The sequence below is a fragment of the Oratosquilla oratoria genome, chromosome 4, assembly GCF_046742065.1.
Source record: "Oratosquilla oratoria isolate Oo_2021 chromosome 4, ASM4674206v1, whole genome shotgun sequence".
Classification (NCBI taxonomy): Eukaryota; Metazoa; Arthropoda; class Malacostraca; order Stomatopoda; family Squillidae; genus Oratosquilla; species Oratosquilla oratoria.
The window spans coordinates 27874502-27897001 of NC_134780.1; positions in this window are offsets into that span (position 1 = coordinate 27874502).

Sequence of the window (22500 nt, forward strand, 5' to 3'; positions counted from 1 at the left end):
GGACTATACACGGTGACCGACATTTTATACTTTGGGAAATTGACTTTCCCAACTGAAAAATAAGTCACTCACTACTCCAAGTACCAGGCCACAAAAGCTATTTGTTTTCGTATTATCAGTATATTGTAATTCTAGAAATGTAATATTTTATTTCACAAAACTTTACTTAGATATATTAGGAATATATCAATTGCATTTTTTCTAGGTCTATCTAAAGCTTGTATGTAAATAAGAATGAAGTGCCTGGTTTGTGACATTTGGAGTTGTTATGAATTTTAGTCTGGCGGTATATTCACTGATTGGTTAATACCATCACTGGTAGTATTTTCAAAAGATATTGTAAATATTTTTATCGCCTTCAGATCAGTAGGAGTCTTCTGCTATACCAGAGGTTGTGCAGGTAAATGTCAAAATGCATTCTCACCCAAAACATAAATTGACAAGAACTTTTTAATATACAAAAAATTACAGTTAAATAGTATTTAGTAAGCAATAAGCAAGAATTAAATATAAACTTATTGTAAGAAGGAAGGACAAAAATGTCGACCTTAGTGTTGGGTAACTTGTCGTCGTACATCGGGCAGCTTAGACCGTTTGGATCATGACACGACACAATCGAGAACTTACAAGACCCCATCATTAAGACAATGTGGCTTACCGAAGCCATTTGCCAACATTTTATGGGTCATATTCTATGAGGACATGAACACACAGTTGCTATTTCTCGTATATAGGTCGTCAGACCCAGTGAGGAGTCCATTTGAAACAAAAACTTTCGTATGTATTTATGTTAAAAACCGCGCATGATCATGTATGTACAAGGAAGTGCAATAGTATACAAGTTTCATCATTAGAAAATACAGTTTTCTAGCATAAATGACTAACTCTACTTGAGACATTTTTCGATCCGTTTAGTAATAAATATATAAACAAATAAATTAATAAATAAGTATATGTTCCGTAACGATTTATCAACCTGTGGAGCCCTGTCGTAATTCCAGTTCTGTTAGGATATATGGAAGAGATACTGGTAACAATAAACCACCTGAAAAAAATCATATGTTTATATTGTTTATTTGTTATATATTGATTTGTATATTCATTTGTTTATCTTTATTTAATGATTTAGTTATATATTTATTTGTTTATTAATTTATTTATTCGTTACTTTATTGTATTATTTATTGTCACTGCAGTCCAAGCGGGGTCTGGGTACAGGTAACACAAAGTATTGGTGCTTCCTGGTCAATCTGTCACTTAACTCGATATGTGTAGATTGCCTGTGCTCTGTAATTAGATATATAAATACACATATATGTGTAAGTATATATATATATATATATATACAGTATGTAAATCTGTGTATATTACTATCGCCATATCCACCCGTATTTATTCGATCAAACGCATAAATCAACGCTCGCTCTCCGTACATGCATGTGCATAAAGTAAAAACCTTTCTAATTGAAACAATTCGAATTTAAGTGAAACAGTTCGTATTTTTGTTTCCTTACATTCGGTTGCTTTCGAAACACCAAAGAAGAAAAGTCGCCTCCCAAAGCGACTAGTCATTGTTAAAGTAAATGATCTTCACAACCGCCTGTAATTTGATCTCTGATGATGATTTATGATGATGATGATGATGAGGGGAGGGGGTGGGGGGCGGGAGGAGGGGGACACTTGTGTGATGTCGGGTTAATTGACTTCAACGACAAAAATGAAATTGTTAGAAGAGTTAATCCTCGGAACAGCCATGTTCCCTTTCTCTGTCGTCCACAAATTGACATTATCGGGAGGGGGAGGGGGGAGGGGAGAGAAGGGAGGGGAAGGAGAATGTGCTGGTTGGGTATTGGGGAGGGATAGGTTTTCATTGCACCAAACTCTATCCTGTGTTTCTATATACTCCTTTAGATTAGGTTGGTTTGGGTTAGGTTAGATTAAGTTAGAGTTTGGCGATATGGGAATTTGACAACAATTTGCCAAAATGATAAATTGGGGAAACAATTTGGCGAAATTGAATTTTAGCAAACATTTTGGCGAAATTGGATTTTGGCAAACATTTTGGCAGAATTGGATTTTGACAAACATTTTGGCGAAATATGGAAGTAGCAGGATTATTTTGGCGAAATGCAATTGGGTGAATAAGGGATGATTCGGAGTCCCCGGGGGGCTCGTTGTGGAGGGGACGGGAGTGAGGGAGAGGAGGCTGTGTAGACCCCGCCCAGGCTGTTGTGGGGGGGGGATTGGGGGGTTATCCTAATCCAGAGAGGGTTTAAATCCCCCTCCCTCATCCAGCTGAATGAAATCGTTTTGCCGATAGACAGAATAAATCGTTGAAAGTGTGGCCTAAGGTGGAGTGCTCCTGGTCGACGCTGTGACTTGCATCTGCTGCGTGAATCACGACTCAGAGTCCGTGAGTCAGAGTGAGTCACTTGCCGAGTCATGAAGGCGAATTTTCTCTCTCGAAAAAAGTCAATTATGATTTCTTTGGGAGGACAAAGAAGGACCACCCCCAGCCCACCCCCACCCCCACCCTATCTCTGCCCCCCCCTCCTCTCCCCCTCCCATTGCCTCCACTGTGTGCCTGACGTCATTAAGAATGACCTCGGTTTGGCCTCTGCTTGACCCCAGTTGACCTTCGACATCGTTTTCTCTGAATAAAATCATCGCCTGTCGGTAGCGTGTTTGCATGTGTGTGTGTGTGTGTTTGTGTGTGTGTGCGTGTGTGTGTGTGTGTGTGTGTGTGTGTGTGTGTATGTGTGTGTGAATTTATTATTATTTACTATTTTCCTGTTTGTTTATTATTTAATTATATTATACATTTATTTGTTTTGTTTATTATCACCTATGCTGGTATGAATTTATTTTGTTTATCTATTTATTATCATTATAATTTTCTCGCATCCGACCTAGTTATGGACCAAAAGTTTTCCTGTCGGCATGCTCCTCCTTTGTAATCCTTTGTGTGTGTGTGCGTGTGCGTGTGTGTGTGTGTGTGTGTGTGTGCTTGCGTGTGTGTGTGCGCGCGCGTTTGTGTGTATTTACCTAATTGTATTTACTTAGTTATTAAACACAATAAATGGAGCTACAATCGAAAAGTCCTGTCATCACTTTCCCCTGCAGCTTTCATACCAAGTTTTGGAGAGATTATATTTTCTATATCCTCCTTTTTGTATTTTCTTTACTTTGTTCGTATTCTCCAGTTTGTGCTGCGTATCCCGGTCCAGGGCGGATCGAGTTTTTCTTTATGTTTTCGTCCTTATAAAGAAAAGGATATTTTCTGTTCATCTGTATGTTTGACCTACGATTGTGTTGACATGTTACTCAGGTGACGGGTGATCTGTGACCAGTACTCACCCGATCTTTCTCTTTTGGTTTTGTAGATAACTCATCTCCAACATTCCCTCTAAGCTGTGCGCATGTGCGAGCGCACATGTTTTACATTAGTGCACATAAAGAAAAAAGTTTGCGCACACAAGGTTTTCAAAGTATATTAAAATCCATTCAATAAAGAAGTTCCACCCAAACATCAGCTAATAAATTCCCTTGTAAATATGGCAACTTGCCAACCGTCAAACCGATATTTTCTTTCTTCTCTTCTAACTCTAGCGTTTCCGTTGTAGACGAAATGACTGCCGCCATTGCTGTGCACACTCACAGCAAAAAAATTAGAGGAAATATTGCCCATCTCCCAAAGACTAATTCAGCGGTGGTCTCTTTTAAAGTTTTATCGAGCTCCACATAAGAAACGCACAGTCGGAGAAAATATACTTCAAATGAAAGAAGTTACTATATTTCGGCTACCAACTGTAGCCCTCTTCAGGAAACACAAGAAACCCACAGTAGGTGAAAATAAACTTGGAATGAGAGAAGATTTTATATTTCGGCTACCAACTGTAGCCCTCTTCAGGAAAGTACTTTCCTGAAGAGTGTGGCACATGTGTCTAGGTCTGGGTATTTTATATTCCCGCGCGTATGGCGCGATCATGATAGATACCCATAGGCATACGACACACATATACATTTGTAAACACATGACCTAGCTAGGACAATTCAGGCTAGGATGCTGTTGTACATATGATCCATTACCTTTGCCACACTGACACCATGACGTCACGGCATAGTTCCCACCACCAGGCAGTTGGAGCAGAGACATTGTGGTGATTGGACCCTGTTGGGCCTGTGGACGTGAACTATTTACAATGTAATATTAGTGCGGTACAATATTCACTGTTTTATATAGATAGGGCTCCCTTTATGTATCCAAACCTATGTATACAGAAGTACTTGATTAGATGTAGAAACCTGCGTACATATTTTTATACCGTAGCACACGGGGTACTTTTATGCATGCCACCACTCGACCATTCATGCATAAGAGGGCTACAGTTGGTAGCCAAAACATAAAATCTTCTTTCATTCCAATTTTATTTTCTCCTGCTGTGGGTTTCTTGTGTGTTATTTACAAATGTGCTACTACATTTCCGTTTAGACTTTTATCTAGTTTGTTTGCAAGGCAGAGAGAACATAAGAACAGAGGAGACTGCAAGAGACCCTAAGGCCTACACTACGCGGTTGTATGTCCTTTACCACCTGTCATTCCTATCCATAAAGCCATTTATTGTTTTAAACAACAGATGGTTTCAGCGCTCACTAAATGGTTCACCACTCTGTTGGTGAACCTGCCTTTCAGTATCAGTCAACCATTTCGAGTCCACTACTGTACTAAGACCTCTCTCAAACCATCTCATGACTCGCACGACTGCGCCAACCTCTGCCACGGCACTCCTGCAAACTTCTCTGTCTCGTCTGTGTTGTCACGGCGTCCAGTCACTAACACGTTAACTGAATTGCCTATCATTATTTCTGGCAAAATTACCTGACCTTTTCCAATTATTTTCTTTTCAACAGGAAAATAAAAGAATAAACGAATAAATAAAATAAAGAATAATAATAATAATAATAACAATAATAATAATGATAATAATAACAATAATAATAATAATAATAATAATCATAATAATAACAATAATAATAATAATGATAATAATAATAATAATAATAATAATAATAATAATAATAATAATAATAATAATAATAGTAATAATAGTAGTAGTAGTAATAATGATGATGATAATATTAATAATAATGATATTAATAATAATAATAATACCACCACCACTACCACTACTACTATTACTACTACTACTACTGTTATTTCTACTTATAATGATATAGATAGGTAAAGGTATGAATAAATGCGTAGCCACCATAAAGGCACAACAAACACGAAGAAACGAAAACACCTGTAATATTAATATTCTGGGCAAAGTTAAAAACCTTGTGATGAATATTTAGGTATGATGTGCGAATCACTGTCGTAATGTCATAATTACGTTCGTCCTTCATTAATCAAGAACAGCATGACTTTGGCTTCAGATTTAGATTTCATGACTGTGGAACCTCGCTGGTTGAGCGGGTTAGGGCGTCGGTACTTGCGGCGAAGGTCGAGGGGATGGCGGTTCGAAACCTGCCACCGGCGAAGTTGAACCAAGGGCATGGTTCATTAAATTCCACGCCACAAAGTTCTCTGTGAGGGGCATCGTCCTAGCCTTCCGATAGGGGGGAGTTTGTGACGTTAAACCATATCACATGACTGTGGGTTCCCCGCTAATCTGAGTCCAGGAGGCTCGTCTTAGTATGGTACAGGTAAGGGCGCTTCTGCAGTGGACGTGGAAACTGTTCGAGTCCTGCGTGCAACGCGTTCTCTCGTGTGGCCTCGCAGATCAGATGTCGTAATGTTACCCCTGCAAGGGTGCAAGTACCGAGTCGGTTGGCAACTGGACGCTTTCGATTTATTAATGTATTTTGTATTGAACTATTTCTTTGCTATGTTTGTTTATTAACCTACTTGTTCTTTTTTTATTGTATATGTATTCATTCATTTATGTATTTATTTAGTTATTCATTAATATGTATATATATATATATATATATATATATATATATATATATATATGTGTGTGTGTGTGTGTGTGTGTGTGTGTATACATACACACACACACACACACACACACACATATATATATATATACATATATATATATATATATATATATATCTATATATATATATATATATATATATATATATGAGTGGATGGGTGGTGAGATAAACACAGGGAACCGTTTAGGGATTTATTCTGACGTGACGTTTCGTATCTCACCACCCATCCACTCATCGGTCTTACATATTTCAACATATATATATATATATATATATATATATATATATATATATATATATATATATATATATATAAGAACATGTTCTTATATATATATATATATATATATATGTGTGTGTGAGAATGTGTGTGTGTGTGTGTGTGTGTGTGTGTGTGTGTGTGTGTGTGTGTGTGTGTGTGTGTGTGTGTGTGTGTGTGTGTGTTTGTAATATTTACGATGTATTTATAGGTGGATCCAGGATTGGTTGTTTTAAATCCGTAGATTTTCAGCGGCGAACTCTATTGATCCCGTCGTAGTATTAAAACGATAGCAATAACAGTAGTAGTAGTAGTAGTTGAAGTAGTAGAAGTAGTAGTAGTAGTAGTGGTAGTAAGACAATTGCAGCTACAAGTATTTTTTTCTCTGACCCCCCCCCCCACTTCATCTTAGCGCCCTCCTTCACTCCTCTCCCCTCTTCTCGTAAATCTGAAAATATTTCTGTTATTTTGCGTTAGCTATTTCCTTCGCCTCCCCTTCACCTGTTCCCACAAAGGTGGAAGCGCTGGTTACCCCCGCAAGACTTTAAGCACCTCTAGCGGGAGTGGGGAGGGGGAGGGGGGAATGACTCAGAAAGACCTCTAACAGTCTTCAAACGAAACTGCGTAGAGCTCACGAAGGACTGAACCTAGGTGCTAGTATTTACAGTATCTTTCATTTCCTGTTCAAATGTCAACATATTTTGGTTGTATTTATCTGTGTCTAACAACCCCTGGGTCTAAGTATGGATGAGCTCTATGCTAGCTGCCGCCAGGCGATTTTATTCATTTGAGGTTGACCTGCCAATGGCATCTAGTGATGGCGTTACAGAAATGAACAAAATAATCAGGTTGGCAGCCATGTTTGGGAAATAATTACGTTTTTACATGGGAAAGTTAATCGGGACAGATATAAGTACTTAACTGACAGATTATTTAAATAGTCAGACGTCAGGCGGAATAAAACGATAATTCGTTTCGTCACGGGATTGGTAAGCGTATCTCGTAATTCACTGTAATGTCACCCTTCAAAATTCATTCTTACTTCCTCAACGTCTCTAACGTTTTTGTTTGAATAAGTGGGCGTGTCTAATATGTAGGAAGAAACTGATAAGAATTAAATACCCGGGATGATAACGGAGTAGTGCTACTGTGATTAAGGTGATAAGGTGATAAGTTTGTTTAAGCATATCAATCCGAAACCAGGATCTAGGATTCGCTGTACGAAACATTCAGGAAATGCCATGCACTTTCTAAAAAATATAAAATTTACTGGGTTTTCTACAAAGAGGAAAATATCATACAGGAGTATTTGAGGTATTATAGTATTGACACTGGAGGATAAAGGTTGTAATTTCAAAGCTAAATTGTATGTAAAGTGTTAAAATACATAACAGGATCTCCTTCATTCAGTTGGCTTCATTTGTTTTACTCTACTGTTTACAATGATAACTGAGAGTGGAACTACCAACAGTGATGTGATCTATATATAGATGAGTTAGCATATGGAGAAGGGTATCTTTACGTTATATCTCCTATTTGAAGATAATGTATAATCATATCGCTGAAAACGTAAAAAAATAATATATTTTTTTTCATTTTCAACTTGTCAAGTAGCTGGAGCAGTTCATGTTTTTCCGTTGGTAGCCCTGTGATATTGAACAACAAACTAGTCGGGAACGAGAGCATACGGGAGTAGATGCTACCGTTTGGAATTTCTTGATTCTGAGTGTTTAGGTGGAACGAAAAGATGGTGACAACGTAAATAACTATTCGATAGAAAATCTCACGGCCTGTTATGATAAATAGCGATGTTAAGGCGAACCAACCGGTCGGACGTCGTAAATCTTTTTCGGGGTAAGTGGAAAGAAAAAACTGCTACGTACTCTTAGGTGTTACGTTCTGATTGAATTATCGTACATCATAATATAAACGAAACAAGAAAACGAGTATGTGTACTTTGTAGATTTTTTAAATGAGATTGCTGAAAAGTATATGAATGTAGAAACTAGCGAATGTATTAATGTGCATGGTGACCGCAGAGTTTACCAAACTTTTAAACCCTCTCAATTATGAAAAAATGATAACTCGTTGATAGAAAGGCAGCGTTATTATTGTTGTAGGCTATGGAAGATATCTTTTGACAGTAGAAACTGTAGGTTTAATCAGTGTTGTCAACAAATGCTCTGTAAATGTATTTGTAGTTCTGATTGTGGTTTTTCATTATCTTGCAAGTTTAGAAGTATTTTGGACAAGTATTTGGACCTACACAGATAGCAAATATCTCAAATTTGAAATTGTCTTCAAAGGCCCTTTTACTATTAAAATCTGCATTAAATTCAGAATTATGTAATAACAGTTTTTAAAAATGTAGAATGTCAAAATGATTGGTTTGTATGTACTGCCACAATATATAGTGTAGTCACAACAAATGGGTAATGAAGATCATATTATATTGCCATTCTCATGTACACCATAGAGATAGACCTTGTAGGTAGTTTTTGGTGTTAACACCATGGCCAGTCTGGGCCGGGGACACACCACTTTCACATCTCTGCCCAAGCCTCACATATTGGAACTGGTCTGCGATTGAGTTTGTTGCCACTCCTTGTGAGGTTGGGCTATGTGAGATTGGAGGCTTATATAGGATGTTGTCTAGGAATTTGTCAAGCCTCCGTGCTAACTCCTGTTAGGCTTTTTAACTCTCTTTGGAGACAGTTGAAGAGTCAGATGAAGCTTTCTGCTTGGATTGTCTTCATTTGCTGGGAGCAGCTGCTTATGGACCATCTTTCGTAGGTCCAACCAAACCCGGAGTGGCGTTTCCTTTTGATACCACTTCCTTCATTTTGTGACAGGTTCGATTCTGTTCCCTCCAGGACTTTCCATACTTAAGGCAGCGTATAGCACTCTGTGTCGGCAGCGAGTAGAGCTGGAGGATTTTCAGCCTCTCCCATTAATTCAGGGAGTCCCTGACTAACCCCCACAAGAAAATCCTCTGGTATGATGACACCTATATAGGCGTTACATGGTGTGAGTTGGTACTCAAGGATACCGGCATCTGTGTCTTGATTATATATTTTTTGTAGTTGTACGTGAGTTATCCCCGGATTCTGCAAACTGGTTTGATCGTGTTTTCTGTGTTTATTATCACTCATAGTAAAAGAAAATGAGTAATACAGCAGTGACTTTATATTGTATAATGCAAGTAATGTGATGCAAATATGTCAGCTGATTTTGTGCACGAGAATTTGAGTGGTACTGAAGTGGTTAACATTGTATAGAGACCATAGCTGATATATATATACATGTATATATATATATATATATATATATATATATATATATATATATATATATATATATATATATACTCCAGCTTTGACACTACATGGGTCTTCCACAGAGGTAGCAAGTGCTCAGGCTTCATGTTCTTAAAGGTTCAGAGGATCCAACCACTCAATTCAAGAGCACCACTAGTGGTGTGGGCTATGTGTTCTTTAAGGCCACAGTCGTCACTCATTCACAACCCCATTAATGCATTAGCTTCTTCATGCAACCTCTTTTTTTTGTGCAATTCTTTTGGCTTGGTTTCATCAGGATTGCTGTTAGTATTTTATTTATGTATTTTTTTTTTTTTTTTTTTTTTTAAGTTCAGATTTTGAAAATCATAGCCAATAATTGGCAGTACTTAATGTATCACTAATATAATTTAACTAACCTAACTAGTGGGTTTGTTACCAATCTAATGAAATCCAGGACAACATGAATTCATGAACTTTTCTATGGGAAACCTAACTTAAACAAAGGATTAAAAAGGCGGAGCATGCCGACAGACCTTTTGATCCATATCTAGGTCGGATGCGAAAAAAAAATCATATTAATAATAAAATGATAAATAAAAACTATGATAATGTAAATAATAAATAAAATACATAAATAAATGCATAGGTATAGTTAAATAATAAACAAACAGGTAAATAGTAAATAATAATAAATTGACATATAACTAATAATAAATAAAAATCAGACAGACAAATGATAACAAAACAAAAACAAATAATATAAGATAAATTATAATCATTACAGCATCTTACTTAGGTATTTATCTAAATGATTCTTAAAGCTTCGAACTGAACTACATTGCACTACCTGTGCAGGAAGTTTATTCCATTCATTAACTACACGGTTGGCAAAGTTGTTTCTACCTACTTCCAAATTGAATCTATTTCCGGAGAGTTTGAGACCATTGTTTCTTGTCTGATTCTCATTCAATGTAAAAATTTTGTCACTTTTGATGTTGTCAATTCCCTTAAGAATTTTAAAGACCTGTATCAAGTCACCTCTGAGTCTACGCTTTTTTAGGGAAAACAGATTCATATGTTTTAGTCGATTTTCGTATGATTTATTTTTGATATTTGGAATCAGTTTTGTGGCTCGCCGTTGTACTCTTTCCAATCTGTCAATGTCTTTAATGAGATTCGGTGACCATACGGAAACAGCATATTCCAAATGTGGACGAACTAACGATTTATATAGCTTGTTAATGAGTGATGGACTTTTGAAATCAAAAGATCGCGCAATCAGTCCTAGAATCTTATTTGCTTTCTCAGAGGCTGAAATACACTGCTTGGATGATTTGAGGTCATTACTGATAATTACGCCGAGATCTTTTTCACTATCCACTTTTGTTAACAAATTTCCAAATAACTTGTAATCGTACTTACTGTTATTTTTACCTATGTGCATTACCTTGCATTTACTTGTGTTAAATTTCATTAGCCACTTTTCAGACCATTGCTGTAATTTATCTAAATCTTCTTGAATATGTAATTGGTTTGAGTGATCATTTGCCACTCCGCACAGTTTTGTATCATCAGCAAATTTGGAAACAGTAGATTTTAGTCCATGGTCTATATCATTTATATATACTATGAATAAAAGTTGCCCAAGAACGGAACCCTGAGGAACTCCACTTACAACACTTTTCCATCCAGAAATTTTTCCATTTAAAACGACTCTCTGTTTTCGATCATTCAACCAATTACTAGTCCAACCTAATAGGCTACCACTTATTCCATGCAAATCTAATTTAGTAAGTAGTCTTTCGTGTGGGACGGTATCAAAAGCTTTTGCAAAGTCTAGATATACTAAATCTATATTGTTTCTTTTGTCATAATTCGAGATAACTGTGTTGTAGAATTCGAGTAAGTTAGTCACGGAAAGAGGCAATCTATGTATTTCTGAACTATACAGGTCCTACCTAGCAAAATTATTTTGTAATCCTTTTGTTCAGAGTTGCTGCTCAAGGAATGATGTTAATATTGTCTTTTTTAACCCAAATTTTTATTCATTCTTTAATATCTTTAACATGATTGGTGAGTAATTTTCTGAGTTCAGATGCTGTAAGTCAGCAAATTATGCAGAACACCATTTGTCATTGTTTTTCTGCCTATGTTGGAACCTTTGAAATAATATTCATGTGTTTGGGAACTTCCATAAAAAAATTATTTATTCATGTTAGTATCTTTATTTCTCTTTATTGGATTTTTTTTTTCTTTCTTTTTTTTTTCTTTCAAGTTCATTGACCAAGTAGAAAATTAAGAATAAGAAATTAAACCACTAAAATGACTCAGAAATTCATTTTCTTAATAATTATTTATTATTTTCAAATGGGAGTTATATTCTAATCTTGCACACCTGTAGGGTTCTGGTGTAGAACAAAATTTTATCAGCTCATGAAAATACATTGGATTTTAATTTTTATTCAATTTGATTTGATTTATTTTTATATATTGTATTCAATTTATTTTTGGTTGCTGTTGGTATTTGTAAAATGAAAGTATATGCAAAAGATAGGGTTTGGGTCTTTCTGGCCTATTAGAAAAAGGATGGGTTCATGTCACTACTGGATTTCTTGCCAGAAACTGCATTAGCAGCAATAATATCAAGTTACCGCCCAATCTCATATCTAGGGATCTTTGACCCTCAGTAGCCAAGACTCAAGAACCGCTCTCTTATCTTATCTGCTGGACCCTTGTAAGTGGCCAAATTTTTTTTAACACCCCCCCCCTCCCCCCACATCAAGTCTGTCGTCTATCAGTTTGGGCTGATTTTATTTTCAAGTAAAAATGTTTCAGAAGATATTAGGAATGGGTGCCTTCATGAGGTTATCCTACCAAACAGATGTTAAAGATAAATCTTCCCCCCCCCCCCCCCCCCCGACCACAGAACTCCAAAGCCCAGCAAAAGTTTAAATATTCAGTTCCACCAGAATTGGTGCATGCTCTCCTGTGCTAAGTGCGACAAACTACCAACAATCCTTTGTATGTTCAAACTAAAGTAATTTGAACATTTGATGTTTAAATATATTGTTGGTAATTCATTTTCCTGTGTGTAACATGGGAGTGATGGGAAAGGAAAATACATTGTTGGATGGGATTGCACTTTTAAACTTGTGCCCAAAGCCTCTTACCACCCTGTCCTCCATTTGTCGGTACATTCCTGAGGTGTGATTTGGTAGCTGAATTAGGCATAGTATTCATTGACTTTAGATTTTTCTTCCACTATTTTCAAATAGAGCTGAAATGTGGTGAATGCTCCCCTCCTCCTATTAACATTTATACTTTTACTCGGGTGCTGCCCTGATTGGCTGATACAAAATCTCTGGATTGAGCCCAAGATCTCTATTATCTGATACTGTATTATCTGAATCCTCCACTTTTTCATACAAAGAGTACTAGCAACCAGTGACTCTCCTCACCTTGTACCACTAGAAGCTAGTAACACAAGCAGTCCTACAGTTATCATATGTGCACACACAAAGTTTTCAAGATGAAATTGATATTTTTGGTGAAAGAAATTAATTGTATAATTTTGTAATGATAAATTCAAAACAGATATTGAAGATATATAACAGAAATCTTAACAATACGCACTTTAGAATTGTGTGCATATCTTTTACTAAAAATGAAAAAAATTGCCCACAAACAAATTTTGTACACATAAAATAAGTTAAAGGAAACATTGCTGTTACTGTGTTGTATTAGTCTGGGTTTTTTACATTTTCACTGGCTTGTGATAGGACTGGAGCAGTTGCTGGTTGTCAGCTCTCCTTATATAAAATGGTGAAAAAAATCCAGTTGAAGCTGATAGAGATCTTGAGCTGGGTTCTGGTCGCCTTTCCAGATGGAAGTGATGATGTTGACATGTCTTGAAGGTAGGTTGTAGAGAGAAAATTCTCTGTGATATCTAACTTGCAAGACCATTGCCTGCAGGTACTCATCTTCAGTCCTTCCTCCACTAATATATTTCAGACTATAGTCCAGTGTATCTTCCCAGAGATGAAATACGTATACAAAGCTATAGGAAGGTACAAGGATTGTTGTCATAACTACAGGGCTGCTGATGGAATACACTTGATATGGGGCAAGTTTCTGGTAGAAGAAACTTGAGACAATGATTTCTTCAAGTTTTTCAGAACTAATTGTTTTGTCAAATGAGAAGTTTAAATTTAAGATATTTGCTATAGGTGTAGAACTAAAATTTGGATGTGTTTTGTTATGGGCATGTTCTTGTTGTAGATATATTGTGTAACAGTATGTCTCATTCAACAATTTGAAGTCCAGTATCAGGATGCTTATCAAATGTTTTGGATGCAATTGCTGTTCCCTTCACTTAGGATTGAAACTATTCGTTTTTGTAATTTTCTCCAGTAGATATCTTTGAACCTTGTATAAGATGATGTATAGTAGAAATAGTAATTAAACAGATTGTGGACCATGTAGTACAATTTAATACATATGGTCACTTTGCCATCACAACTTGTTAGTTACCAATAATGTAGTGGAAGGACATCATATCAAACATGTAGCATAATAAGTTGCACCATGTTTTTTTCATGAGTGGATGATACAACTGCATAATCCAGATATTGCGGATTAGTGAGTTTCCTATGAAATAAATCTTAGGAAACAATCAAAGAACAAGTCTGAAATGTACGTCTGTAATGAGATGGCCCCAAGACACATCTTTGTCATTGAAATATATTTTGGGAAAAAAATTCTTCTGCTTTCTTATACACCTATGCACCAGTCAGCACTATATTTATCCTAGGCAGGGGTTATTACATATATCAATTTGTACAGTATACCACAGAAGTACATTTCCCTGAAATTTTCATTTTTGTATGCCATATAAGCAAACATCAAAATCTTCATTTTACATCCTGGACTTCACTGTTGATTAATTATCAACATGTGTTCACAGAGTTTTTGCTATTCTCTTCCCAATAAAGTCATAGTAAATTAAATTGAAAATATAACCCCCCCCCCACTTTCTTCCCAAGGAGTTAGAGCTAGCATTCAAAAAAAGGTATATAATTATGGGTAAAATACTATAATTGTATGGTTTGCTGTTTAAAGTGAATGCTTATTTTCCATGTTGATTATTAGTTACTGTTGAATGCACTTATCACCTCATTGGGTGAAAAATCATGATTTGATGATATTATTAAGGAAAATGGTGGCAGTACTATAGAAAAAATGCTCCTTGTGGTAAAAATGTATATTTCTTGATACATTTTCTGTACATTGTATCATAGCCATGGGAATTGAAAACCAAATCTCTTTCATTGATAACTAGACCTGACTTGATAAATATGCTGAACTCCACTCGCACTTTTTTCACTTAACAAATGTTATTCAAGAAGAAGTGATGAAGGTCGACATTTCATTGGGGAATTGATAAGTTTAGGAATAATATGAGGATGTATATTAAGAAAGATGGTTCTGACCAATCGATCTGTTGCCTCAGACTTTATTTTCTTCTCAAATAAGTGTTGGGTTATGTGGTATTTGAATCCTAGCTGACACATTTTAAAGAAACGTAAACGACATATCTTCAGAGGAAATTGTTGTCTGTGTGTGGCCGTGATCGCAGATGCATCCGGCGGCCCCAGATCGAGCTAAACACCGATCAACTCTTTTTTAGACAAAAAACCATCTGCTGTATCTCAAGCAGAATGAATTATAATTATTTGACGTTAGCGCGATTAAGATAATTAGATTAAATGAATAGCCTTTAAAGGGTTCAACAGGCGATTTTATTAGGTTAAATTTAATTCCCGGATTGAATGAGGAAACCGATTGGCCCGATAATAGTTTCCACCGTCATTGACGGAGTATCCAGATGCATTTGGCTATACACACCAAATGCGTTTTGACTTATTATTAGAGGGGTAGCCAAATCAGAGCGCACTCTCACATTTTACATAAAATAATTTGATAATGTTATCGTTCTCAAGACTGGGAAGGATTTCCTGAGCATTGTCAGTTGGTGTTGTAAGTGACGACGGTGTCGATTCTTGTAAGATACCATTCTACTGTGGCGGTTAACCCAACCTAAATTAACCGAACTGAAACCAGTCTACCCTGACCTCACTTTAACCCCAGAAAATTCAGCAAATTACAGCATTATCGGAATCGAATATGTATATGGCTTCTTGGAACTGGTACGGTAGGGTTGGCATGCCAGGTGGCTAGGTTGTCGAAGGGGTTGTGGGGGAGGATAGGGAGGTGGCAGGGGCTTGGACAAAGTTGGGTTGGGTTGGGTTGGTAGGCATGGAGGCCGTCTCGTGACTGAGGCTTATTTTGGCCGGAGACCTTTCTTGCTTTCAGGAGGGAGAGCGAGGAGTTGCGTTGGTGTCGACAACCACGGTTGACGTTGGCGGGAAGCGAGAGAGACGACATAGTGAAGAATATTTGAACCCCGACTTGCTGAATCGGGATTGGTTAGGCTTCCAGATATCGATAAAATAAGTTAATTGATAATAATGTTGACATTCTCGTGCCTGCTCATTTCTGCCACCAATGAAAATAGGTGAAATAGACAACAATATCAAGCAGGTTCGTATTGTTTGGTAAGGTATTCTAACTCTGTCCATATTGGGTTGGGAAGGAGCGGGTGACCAGTGCCTCAGTAAGGAAGACCTGCCAGTGCTGAGCGACCAGTCCAGGCAGGTCGAGGGGAACGTGACTTTGCTGGAGGGAGTATCGGAGGAGGGGAAAGGTAATTGAGATCGTTGGTGATGAGTTGGAAACTCGAAAGTAAAGAGGACTGGGGGAGAACGGGTGTGGAAAGGGCCACGTATTATGAACGCAAACGTGGAGTATTTGCCTAATGGTAATAATGCACGGAAAGAGCTGCGCTCGTCGGGTTCCGTCTCTGTGCCTCCCCCCCACCCTCACCCTCGTGGTCAGAATAGGTGTTGCTGTGTTGTGGGGAACGAGGGAAAAGGGAGGAACATGGTGCTCAATAGGGATGTAGTGGGAGGGAGAGAGAGGGTTTTAAGCGGAGTGGATGAGAGAGAGACAGCGAGAGAGGGTGCGAAAGAATGAGAGAGACCCACGTTAGGGAAGAGGGATTGTGGGAGGAGACTACCGTGTGGGGGGGGAGGGGAGCAGGTGGCACCAGACAGAAATAGGCGCGGAAGGGCTCCCTTGCCTATTGTGGAAGGTGACCGCGAAGTGGGAGGGGTAGAGGGCCGGCCACCTGTTGGGGGGGGAGGCTTTTTTTTCGCGACGCATTGACCGGGGGGAGAGAGAGAGCACGCGAATCTTTAGGGATAGAAGGGCTGGTGACAAGAGCCTCATCGAGACGGGACGTTGGGTGCAACTGTCACGGGTGATCGTGAGGGTTGCCAACGCTGAAGGCTTGAGGAGGGGGAGGAGGAGGTTGATGCTGTGCGCATAATCCGTCGATATTTACAAAGATTAAGCACAGCCGTTCCAACGTAGCCAAAGCTTTACCTGAACTTGTCACCGTACACACAACCTTACCAAAGAGTAACTGTAAGACTACAAAGAGAGGAGGAGGAGGACAAAGGAGAGTAGAGAGAGAACACATGAGGTATCATTACAATTAAGCGACGGAATGCCACGCATGCGCAGACAAAGGAGTGGGCGCCTGCTTGCGTGGGTGGATCACTGTCCCAGAGCAGTCTTTGTCGTCATGCATTTCATATTTACGTTTAATTTGATGACGTGGATGTGTTCGAATCTAGAAACTAAATACATTGCTGAGTTGGTGGGGGTAGTGTGGTAGGCTTTGATAATTTTGTTCTGGTTAAAGCCAGCCGAGGTAGGGGGACTGTAGATAAGGTGCTCCTCTATATAAACACGTGTTGAACTCGTGATCGACAGCTATTTCCCTCCTGGAAGAGAGCTCAGAGGTCATATATGACCTATCTATGGGTAATGCAGTGTGACCTTACACACACACGCGCGCGCGCACACACACACACACACACACACACACACACACAAAACTCTCCGCCCACGAGAGTTGGAGTAACGACCCTCAGCGCAGCGATACTGAAATTATTTCACCCCTGGGCAGGATTCGAACCTGGACCGCCGTTGGAGGGAAATAGTTATCGATCACGAGTCCAGCACGTGATCCAAGACCACACACACACACACACACACACACACACACACACACACACACACACACACACACACACACACACACACACACACAAACAGGCTATAATGAAATGGGCTAGGTAGTGCCTCGCGTCTATGCTTCAGATGGTCTATCGTTTGGACCATCTGTGGGGTGGCGAATGTGCCGTCTGCAGTGTGGGCAGCTGGTCACGTGACTCGGGGGTTGGGGGAGGGTCGACCATGGACACTCTTGTTCTCGGCTGTTGGAGTGTCGTCAAGTGATTTTATTAAGCCATCTTCCCAGTTTCGAAAGGTTCTTTTGGTTTATGAATGTTTGAAAAATTGGAGATTTTGAAGAAAAAAAATCGATAGTTGGTAAATTTCGAAAATTTGGGAATTTTTCCCAAAATTGGAATATTTCGGGTGTTGGAAATTTTCCCCAGTTTGGGGAGAAAGGGAGGTCTCCATATTGCAGTCTCCCTGACCATCGGAAATGCAATAAAGGGGAATTTTTATTTTCATTTCTGTGTCATTTGTTTTTCATTTTAGAAATTATATGAAGAATACGTTTCCCTCATCGTATCATTATTTTGTTGATTGAAGTCAGTGTTGACTCAATGCGTATTTTTTATGTACATATTTCAAAGAACGACAGTAAGATCAAATGCGCAATATATTTGTGTGTGTGGGTGTAATTAAATAAATAATTAAATGAGTAGATAACTAAAATGGGCGCGGAGAGGCTCTTAGGAAGAAAAGAAGGTTGTGTAGCGAATATGAAAACCGTTTATTTTGTTAAAAGTCTTATTATTTTAGAGGAGATAATCCCGATAGAATCAAGTATTGATGGATCATTTAGTGTAAATAAGGGAAAAATGTAGTGTCATGATGATGAAAACATATACGAAACCTCTTCTAGCTGAAATTCGTTATCATGGAAATAACTGACGACCAAGCCAGGGTTATTCCCCAAAAAGGATGAGGAAAAGCGTGCGGGCCGATGACGTCATGTCGCAGCGGTCACGCGTATGCCATGATGCACGATAATTGTCGTTCCTGCTCTATCGCCGTCAGCATGGAATGAAATGTGTTTGGCTAGGCGCGGCAGTAATTGAAAATGCCTTTATTTCATTATTTGCTTGTTTATTCGTATATTTTTTCACAGTGTTTTTGGTGCAACACGACATTTTCGTAGTGTTTTCGTCATCTTCGAACGGAACTATTGTGGGGTAGAGTTGGTTTGCTTTCAATATAAAAATATTCATCATTACCTTTCTTAATCATGGACCAAATAGGCGTCCATCTTCACAACATTCCAGGGCTTACTCAACCAATGTCTTGTGCTAAAAAAAAAAGAGAGAGAGAGAGAGAGAATTTTGTACTGGTATAACATTTTCAAATTTAATACCCAAGATGCCTTTGGATGCATTGTTTCGTTCATTTTGGAACAAGTATCGTTCATGCACGGAGAGGGTCCGGACGAAACGTAAACAAAACTGACCAGAAACTCGTGGCAGATATTGAAAGCGAATGTGAACGAACAATTACCACTTTTACATCAGTTTCCTTCCCATGTTCTGTCATCTCGAAATAAAATTGACCCTAGAGGAGGGTGCGGCAGGGTATCAAAAGGAACTCCTATTATTAGATCTACGGTCGAAAACCAGGCTCCTGGACGCTCGTAACACGAAATATATATTATTAGAGCACAAAGGTGTTTTGGTTACTGAGGCAATAAATAGTGAAACCATGATATACCTGCTCCTTACGAAGTTGCCAGTCAACACTATCGTGGATATGGTTTTGAAGTTCTGACTAGTTGACATGGATCCTCCCCCCCCCCTCTCTCTCTCTCTCTCTCTCTCTCTCTCTCTCTCTCTCTCTCTCTCTCTCTCTCTCTCTCTCTCTCTCTCTCACACACACACACACACACACATAAAAAGAGAAATGAGTACTGGATAAAAAGAGAAATGAGTACTGAGGAATTAGAAAAAGAAAAGTCACTAAGAAAAGAAGCAAAGGAAAAAAACTTGTTGAGAACGGAGACAATGCAAAGAATTCCATTGGAGAGTAATCGACATGAGATTGAAACAGTGGCACATCAAAATGAAAAAACCAAGGACAGAAAAGATAATGGAGAAGGAAGAATATTAAAAGTGGCCTATACTAACATTGACGGATTAATTTCAGGTCTGAACGAACTCAATGATTATCTGTTAGAAGAAAAACCAGACATAATGGGAATTGTAGAGACTAAACTAAGAGGAGAAATACCATCTATTGATATTGGACAAGGGCTATACAACTACTGGATAAGAAACAGGGACAAAAAGCAGGGAGGGGGAATCATGTTCTTGGCCAAGAAAGACCTAAACGTGACAAAAATTGCAGAGGGCAAAGGTAATGTTGAACTGATCATGATAAAAGTCGAAGGCAAGGATATGAAAAGTAGAAAGTTTGTGGTGACCTATGTGCCCCCAAGAACGAATGCTTGGAGAGAAAACGAACACACAAAAATGCTAGAAGATACAAGAAAATCACTAAATGAGATACTAATGGGTAAGGGTAATCTAGTAATTATGGGAGACTTCAATTGCAAAGAAATTTGTTGGGACAACATGACAGTACGAGGAGATGACGTGTGGGACAATGTACTGCTAGACATGACCATGGAATACACAATGACCCAGTGGGTCAGTGAAAACACAAGATACAGAAACAACGAAGAGCCATCAAAACTAGATTTAATATTTACAACGGAACTTGAAATAGTGGACAAAGTCCACTACAAGACACCAATTGGAAAGAGTAACCATGTACTCATCGAAACTGTACTAAAGGAAGAATAGAGATGAAGAGGAGCGAAAAGCATAGGAAAGGAAGATTGATGTACAACAAAACAGACTTTGCAAAACTAAAGACGTTCTTCCAGAATGCAAACTGGGAAAAACTCTATATGGAAGAGACAACAGTGGAAGAGAAATGGAACATACTGTTGGATAATTACAATGAAGGGGTAAACAGGCATGTACCAAGACAAAAGCGAGAGAGAGAGTACATTAAATGTTGGTTCAACAAAAGATGCAGTGAGGCAAAAGACAGAAGGGACAAAGCTTGGAAAAGGTGGAGAAAAGACAAAAAACAAAGCAAATGGCAAATTTATATATACTATAGAAATGAGTATGTTAATGTGAGAAGAGAGGAGAAAAGGAACCATGAGAAGGATATTATAGATAAATGCAAAGATCAGCCCAAGCTATTCTACCGGTATGTAAATGGTAAACTTAAAACCAAACAGGAACTAGTGAAACTACGCCAAGGAAATCTAGAATACACAGAAGAATTAGAGATGGCCGAAATCATGAACAACCACTTTAAATCTGTCTTCACCAGAGAGAAAATACAAAATTGGGACGAAGATAATAACAAACTTTTTCCCCACATGAGTGAATTTACAACATCACAAAAAGAAATATCAGAACATCTATCAAAATTGGACGTCAGAAAATCACATGGCCCGGATGGAATTGCAAATTGGATTCTAAAAGAATGCAAAGAAGAGCTAACGGACAAAATACACATAATAAATAGCTCACTCAAGGAAGGAAAGATACCTAATGACTGGGAAAATGCTAACATTGTACCAATATATAAAGGAGGAAACAAGGAAGAACCCACCAACTATAGACCAGTATCACTAACAAGCACTATAGCCAAAATTTGTGAGAAAATCATCAAGAATAGATGGGTAAAACACCTGGAAGATAACATATTAAACCCAAGACAATTCGGGTACAGACAAGGTAGATCATGCACCACAAACTTGATATGCTTCTACTCAAGACTAATAGACATAGTGCAAGAAAGAAACGGATGGGCTGATTGTGCATTCCTAGACTTGCAAAAAGCATTTGACAAAGTACCACACAGAAAACTACTAAAAAAAACTGGAACACATAGGAATACGAGGGAACGAACTAAAATGGATGGAGGACTTCCTGACTGGAAGAAAGATGAGAGTAGTACTCAGAGAAAAATATTCAGATTGGAAAGAGGTGATCAGTGGAGTACCGCAAGGATCTGTACTGGCTCCAATAATGTTTGCTATCTATATGAATGATATGGACGAGGGCGTGAACTGTTACATGAGCTTCTTTGCTGATGACGCCAAACTGTTAAGGAAAGTAGAAACTGATAAGGACTGTGAAGCATTGCAAGAAGATCTGAATAGGGTATGGAACTGGAGTCAGAAATGGGAAGTGGATTTTAATACTAAGTGTAGCATAATGGAGTTTGGAAAAAGCAAAAACAGAATATCAAGAAAATATACAATTGGAACCAAGGAAGTAAAGAAAGTAGGATCCGAAAAAGACTTGGGAGTTATTATCACAAACGACTTGTCCTATGATACACAGATTAACAAAATTGTCGGGGAGACTTACAACTTGCTAAGATCAATAAAAGTGGCTTTTGCTTACCTGGACGAAGACATGATAAAAAAAATATTGGTTACATTGATAAGGCCTAGACTAGAGTATGCAGCGACATTGTGGTCCCCCAGTACCAAAAAGAACATAAAGAAAATAGAAAGAATCCAAAGAGCAGCTACAAAAATGGCACCTGCACTTGCAAACCTATCATACGAGGAGAGAGTGGCTAAACTGGAGCTACCGACACTGGAGCAAAGAAGAGAGAGAGGAGACCTACTGACCATCTACAGAATCATGAAAGGCACAGAGATACTTGATAGAGAAGAATTACTAAACTGGGACAAGAGGACATGGAAGGAAATTA